Genomic DNA, 7,945 nt, shown 5'->3' on the forward strand with positions numbered 1-7,945 from the left:
TTAATAGCTTTGGATACATACAAAAGTATGTTAAATAAGCATGGCATAAATGATGATAAATTCTCTAATATATCAAGATCTTTGAAAGGTGAAAAGATTGCAGAAAATATAAGAATCACTTTTACATTCACTGTAAGGTGAGAACATTTTTTCCTATTAATCCAACTTATCAAAAGTATATTGATATAGATTTAGTTTATAGGAAACTGATATTGTATAGCTATCCAACTAGGTTAAACTCGAAGTGAATTACTAATCTAATAATATGAATCACTGTGAAAAGTGTGCAAACGCAAGCTCAAAATTGGATCCCAAGACAAACTCTATGCTTTAATGTATCATATACTATGCTTTTTTATTTCGTAACGAAACATTGTTTCATATTTTTTTTTTTTTTATAAAAACAAGAAAGTGACTCGAATCAAGAATTAGCTTTTAACGAAAAACAAAGACTTGTAATATGTATTTTTTGAGGCATTTTAATTTCACAGAGATTTTGCAAGGGAATAGTTAATGGAACTGACTAATGACCTGCTAACATAAGTACTCAATTCCTCAAATGGTTGCCAAATATCTAGTTGTAGTATTTCAAGATGACAGGTTACAATGTTTTATAAGCATTTCCTTAATGTTTTGTGGGGCTAAAACGACATTATATTTTATGATAATTTATCAATGCATTTAATTATAGTAATTATTTCTAATAACGTGGAAATTACATTTAATGAAGATGTAACAAAAACACATTATTAGTAAGACAAAATTGATTTAATATTATATTGTTATACCAAGACACTTTGCCTCGTAATGACACCTAATGGTTTATAATATTATGGTGTGATGGGTGTCATTTGCATGGGGTCACAACATGATTTTCCGATAAAATCCAATGACCTTGGTTAGTTGTCATCAAGGACTACGATTTTCCATAGACTTCAACCTGCTCACAATTTAACAATGTGTCAAACACTCGATGAGATGCAAAAGTATAAATTTCTTGAGATTTGTGTTCCCAATCCAACATCAGGCTCAAACTAACATGGAAAATAATATTTCCCTCCATTTTCGATCAAATCCAATCATCCACTATCGTTTTAAATCAACAACCGTGGTTTTTCCACCTCACTTGTTATGTGGGATTGTCATCTCATCCTTGATCGAATGATGAACATTAATTTATTTGAATTTCCACAGCATAAAACACACAAACACACTTGAAGTTAATGCAATGAAAATAATGTCTAAATGTCACTATATTGTTATATAAATGTAAATGAAATTAAAATTAGGATATTAATAAAATAATAGTTGAATATGATTATATGATATAAATTTCAAAAATAAAACTTTGAGACGTTTTTGTTTCTTTTACTTTTTTAGCTTATTTTTTCTGAAAATTAAGTTGTATTAAATGACACTATTAAAATATTCACAATACCATGTTAATATTGATTTCCAAAGTGTGTCAAACACAACAATCATGAAACATAAACTTATGAATTGGACAATATCGAGTGGGAATTTAATTAATGTGGGTATAGCTTTTAATAATTGCTATCAAAATCCCCGGATGTGGGTGATAAATGAGATGGGACGGGCGATGGGGGATGGCCACATGACGGCCTGCGGCCATCACGTGGCAGTCGTAGATAATACAACTATCGATCGCAGATGGTATAAGGTGGAATGGCAGGGGTTAGTTAATGCTCCGCGAGGTAATTCGGCTCAGGCGACGGCAACAGTTATGGCGGGGGAGCTCCAACGCAGGGCCGGTGAAGTCATAAGGGATATCGTTGTATGGGATTAGAGAATGTTGGTGGTAATGCAGTTGCCTGGCCTCTCCGTCTCTGTCGGGATATCTTCTCCGTCTGTCTGGTTCATCCCTCAGTCGGCGTTGGTTGCAGGGGGTCTGGTTGTAGGGGGTCTGGACTACCCCGTGGTCTGTTGGAATTTCTTTCCCTTGCCTCCTACGAGAATGGTGAGACCTCGACAGCGTCTGCTTAGCCGCCGAGGCACTTCCAGAGGGGGAATCTCGCGCAGTCATGAAGCGGACAATGTTGTCCATTGCTGCCACTGCAACATTGCTCGCTCCACTGGCGCTAACCCCCTCCATTCCAGCCAATTCATGGATGCAGGGGCTTCGAGCTCGAATGCCTTGCCTGCCTTTGGTTCGACTATCTTCAATTTCAGCAGTGCCATGAACAATCCGCGGATCAGCGCGCATGTCTCAGTCTTGTTCATAGAAAATGCCCTGGAAGATGAGGACGCCTTGGATGAACATGGGCAGAGGATGACTGATAATCGCAAGCATGAAGCAGAGGCCCCCGAAGCTGATAAGGAGTAGGAGGTTAAAGGTGTGGACTCAGATCCGGAAAATGCAAAGCAACGCAAGCAAGAACAGAGGGCGAGAACTGGCGAGGAGGAAGACACCTTTCCCACTACTGCTGAAAGAGAAGCCTATGGCTGGTGCCGGGTAGAGGAAGTGCAAATGGACGACTGATGATGCCCATGCACAAGGTTCCTATGGCTTTTTGTTTGGTCTTCTGGTGTCTTTTTCTGTTTGTTTTTTGACTCAGTTAAAGTAACAATGCTTCTGGTCTCTTTCATGCCTGGTTTAATGTCCCTGCTCCTGAATTTTGTGTTAATGATTTGGGTTAGGTCGGTCTCCTCTGCGTGGGATGAAAGGGTTGGTGCCCCTACGTGGGCGTGCTCTTATGGAAGTCTGGCTTTTGTGTCTGGCGCCCCTGCGTGGGCTAGTTTTTTGGATGCCTCAATTGCTCTCGGGTGACATACCCAGAGCGTGATTCTCTCTTGTTTCACCATGATATATTTTTGACTCCTGTACATAATATAATAGTTTAGTCTTTTACCGAGAAAAAAAAAATTGATATCAAAATAGTCTTTTGATTGTAAATCAAGCAATTCGGTACTAGATAGATTGATAATGATTAATGGCAGATTAATACAATTAGAATAGATACTAGTCAAATGTCTTTTCATAGCTTTGATGTCACTTCAATATTTAGATAAATATGTCTTTTGCTGCACTATATTTAGGCTTTTCTACTTTGAACTCATTTCTTAACATTCTAGGCAAGCCATTTGCTTCGTTTTTTTTGAAAGTGAAAAGTGTTCTCAAGGTTTGGTTTATCATACATGTCTATTGTTTTTTGAATTTTCCTCAGTCTTGTTGATATCATCATTGTCGAAAATATTTTTCCAAAGAAGTGCCTTTTGAATTTTTTTTTTTTTAAGCCAAAATTGCTTTAAATGGAAACTTTGTTAGGATTTTGAAACATGGATTTGATATTCTTGGCCTTATTAATTGGTGTTGGATTAGACTCTATAGTAGTAGTTTCAAAGAAATAATAGCTCGAGGGGTTGGGGGTTGAAGACATTAGGTGACTCCATTTCTGTTATTTTTTCATAAAATAGCATAGTTTAGTTGTTACTATTGCAATAGTATTAGTCATAGAAATCGCCCAAGAAAGCAATGACATAAGCATGTAGGAAGAGTTTTATGCAGTGAGTCAAGATATCTTAATATTGATTAACAACATATTTGAACTTCAACAATGGATTAGATGGTTGGAAGATGAACTAGATGCCATAAGAACTCAACTATAATAGATTGTGCAAAGCATGAATGGAGAAAAAAATTCCATTATAGCAACACAATCAGAAGGAGCCCTAACCTCCATGAACCATCATTGATTAATAAAGAAATTGTTAGGAAATTTTTCTACTTTTGAATCCAAATTTTAAATTCAATATATGCTAAGAGCTAATTATTGCAATTTCCTAGAATTAGTAAAACAAATACTTTCCCAAAAAACATTGAAAAATAGTCCAATAACTTTGGATCACTTACACTATCATGTTCATGGGACATAACTTCTATATATTATGCCAAATTGGATCATCAGAATAATGTAAATTTTATATGTGGAAGTATTTCCTTTTGTTTTATGATAAAATTGTATGTATTTGAAAATAGATGGGCCTTTTTCCTTCCTTTAGGAAAGGTTACATGCTAAGATTTACTTGAATTATTCATTTGTTTAAAAATTAAACCTATTTTCTATTTTGAAAGAACAAAAGAAAGTGCAAGGATTCCAAAGAATCCTCAATATAAAAGCAGCAACGGTTAATCCTACAACTAACAAAAACTGCGTTGCCAGTAAATGCAAGTCTTTTTTGGTATTCATTAGGAAAATTCTCGTAATCATGAGATCAATCAAGTGCCTAATACCATTTACTCTAAAGCATTGTGTAATGTTTATAGGTTGTAAACATATAAATAAGGCGAAAGGGCTCCACCACGAGTATCCCTCATAGCAGATTGAAAGGATGCATGGAGGAGGAATATGTGCAAGAGAACCTTTATTCCCCCACTTTTGCATCTTCACACACTTCTTCCATACACCACCCCATTCAACGGTAACATTTTTGCGAAATGTAACATAAAATCAATTAACTTTGGGGTAAGATATATAATACCGAGTGATGAAGGTAACTAATTCTCATGCAATTCAATATGGTGGTTGTGTTTAGGGTCTCTTTTAGCTTCTTCTTTTTTCAATTTTAAACCGAACTTCCAAAAAGACAAAAGAAATCAAATAATTTCCATTTGAATGCTTACATGCAATCAAAATAAGATCTAATTCATTGACTTGATTGTCATGTAGACTAAGGATGAAATGACTTAATAACAATAAAAGTCACATTGCAATGTCCAAAATGGTAAAAAAAATGCTCGTGGGTGTATAAAACTATGTCATGCAAGGAATGTGTATGTTTTCCTCAGAACATGTGCACAATCCTCAACCACAACAATCTAATTCCCTAGCTTTCATTCTAGTTAGCACTTTGGCGCTTTTCAAACCTTGCATCGAAGAACACGTGTAACTCCTAGGAATACACACACATTCCTTTTAATGGACCCATTTCCACTTTGGGTCCATCATTATTGTGCAAGTGACCTCTCTTTGTATATTATATAAAGCAATTCAAAACATAAAACTTCTTATTGTTAAAATATTTTTGGTGTGTTTTAAAATGAAAAAGATTTGTAATTCCTTCTCTATTCGACATGGAATTGACACATGACACATATATTATATTCCATTATTATCATGCAAACACCCTTATATATAGTTACTTAAATTATTTGAAAATTAAAAAAAATCTTTTTTGAAAATATTTTTAGATTGTTTTAAAATAAAGGAGATGTATAATTCCTTCTATGCTTGACATGAAATTTACTCATGGATTGATAGATCTAGATTAATATAAATGTAATATATGTATGTTTATGTGAGAGAGAGAGAACCATCTTAATGGTGGGTCTATCAAACCTAGAAAACGATCAAATCTCTATAAGTACAAACATTAATTCAAGTTTTACACTCAAAAAAAATGTGTACCTCAAAGATTTTGATCTTATTATTTCTTAAATCTTGAATTAACATAACCAAAAAGTAAAAAATAATAACACTATACTGAAATTTAATTTTACAATACATACCCATAAATCAAAATCGATAATGTTATATAAAAAATAATTTTACGATATTCAAAATCGATAATGTTACGTGAAAAAATAATAATAACACTATACTGAAATTTAATTTTACAATACATACCCATAAATCGAAATCGATAATGTTATATAAAAAATAATTTTACGATATTCAAAATCGATAATGTTACGTGAAAAATTAATTCTGAAATATTTTTGATGATGAAAGAGAGGATTTAATTGTATTACTTTATATCCTAATGCTTTTGGTTTAATTACAGAGATAGATGTTGATATGCCCACTAGGGATGGATATTAGGCAGTTTCTTAAAGCAAAAATGAGTGAACTCATGATATTATTTCTTTCAAATTTCAAATTTTATTGTTTTCCACCCGTTGGAAAACTGTTTTATGTTTGTTTCTTCACCTTATTTGAATTGGACCACCGTTTCTCTCTCTCGTGGTTTTCTCCTGATCCAAATGTTCTCTTCATTTTAAATTATTACAATAAATTAATTTAAATAACTAAATATTATATATCATTCTTCCCAGAAATGAAAATAAAATCCAATTACATTCATTAAATTGCATTAAATTTTCCAATGAATAACAAACAGATAACTGAAAGGAGTTCACGGATTTGGTTATAGAACCACTCTACTTAAATAGGTCAACATCCTGGTTACCAATGAAATATAGAAATGGATTATATTAAATTAGTATAAATTATTCTAAATAAGTTAAATTAAAACTAATAAACTAATAGTGATGATGATGGACTCACTAAATTAGTCGGAAACGTTGATTTCAAAAACTATTCACAAGTTTTTCCAAAAAAAACAACACAAAAACAAAAACAAAAAAACAAACATATGATTATAAATTTATTATACAAAACAAGTGTAGCCATAGTCCCTGCTGATATAATTACATCCCTTTATATATGGTGTCATTCCCCGTGCCCATTTTATAATATACTTATACTTCAATTTCGCTTATGTGTTGCCCACGGGGGATTGACGGTGAATGACGCTTAGGTAGTATTATATAGAAAAAAAAATTACTTATGTATTTTTTATAATATATTTTATTTGTATGAATATTTAACAAAAATATAAACAAATCGCATATTTAATGTTTATTTGACATTAAATTTCAGACATTAGAGCGAAAGACGTTTTATGCTTGGTACACAATAGCAAGAAGTAAGCATGATTATTAAAAAAAAATCGAATGTCTGAATATCTCTTTTCTTCGCTGCAAAAAAATTCCAATGTCTAAATATCTCCTTTCTTCGTTGCAAAAACATTGCAATGTATGAATATGTCCTTTCTTTACTGCAAAAAAAATTTAATTCCTAAATATCTCTTTTCTTTTGTGCAAAACAAATTCAATCTCTGAATTTTTTTGCTTACAAAGAAGTAACGTAACTTCTTTGCAACAAAAAAATATTTTTATACTGATTACAAATATTGTTCGGGCTCAAATATTTTGAGCACCAAATACCTTTTTTTCTTTTTTCTATTTGATATAAATAAACAATTTCTTGTTGTAGTGGACACCATTTTTGGTGCATTAATTTTTTTTTTAGCAATTATTTTTTTTTCACAAAAAAAAAATTAACAACACCTACTTCTTTTCTTCTATTTAAATTCAATAAAAACACATGGCAGTAATATGCCACATAGGTCAGGGGAAAATGGCAACAATATGGTCCTTAGAGAAAAGACATAGAGCTTAAAAACCTAAAGTGTGGGAACACCATTGCTAATGATCTGAGATCAAGTTTGAGTCCTTCTATGTCTGACTAATTACGATTAATTATTCTAGTTAGTATGCTCTCGGAGGTAAGATCAACTTGTGTACGGATTTATACTAAAGTCTATTGTATAAAGGAAGAACCCAACAGTTTTACCTCCTACGCTTAGGTCTGAGATTTAGAGTACTTCGCTCGCTGATTCACTTATTGTTGAGAGATCTGTCGTTCGGATTGCAGTATATGATAGATTCACCGCTAGAGTATGATCACGCTAGACAAACTTTTGATGATGATTGTCTTTGTTCATGCATATATGTCCCTATTATCTCTTTGGGTCTACTACTAGCTATGACTGTTGATCTGTATTGTATGTTGTTACTTACTCTACTATTAGTGATGTTGGTGGTATTGATGCTTGAATACCTAATATGTTTGCCTTTTTTCTTTTCTAGTTGTCTCTCTAGTGTTATAGTGAGAAGTGCATTTTTGTTATTATGTGATGCAAGAGCATCCAACACCCTTAGTCAAAAGGAGGAATCCAAAGCGGAAAAAGGAGGAGGACGTGGACCAGGGAGCAAAACAGGAAAAATTATGTTATAGGAGAGCTTAAAAGATGGAATGGATAAGTCTCTCGAAGACTTGATTTAAATGTAATCTGCCATGTA

This window comes from Pinus tabuliformis, chromosome 1_1, assembly GCF_031772625.1.
Source record: "Pinus tabuliformis cultivar Carrire ecotype Pingquan chromosome 1_1, CPIR1, whole genome shotgun sequence".
NCBI lineage: Eukaryota > Viridiplantae > Streptophyta > Pinopsida > Pinales > Pinaceae > Pinus > Pinus tabuliformis.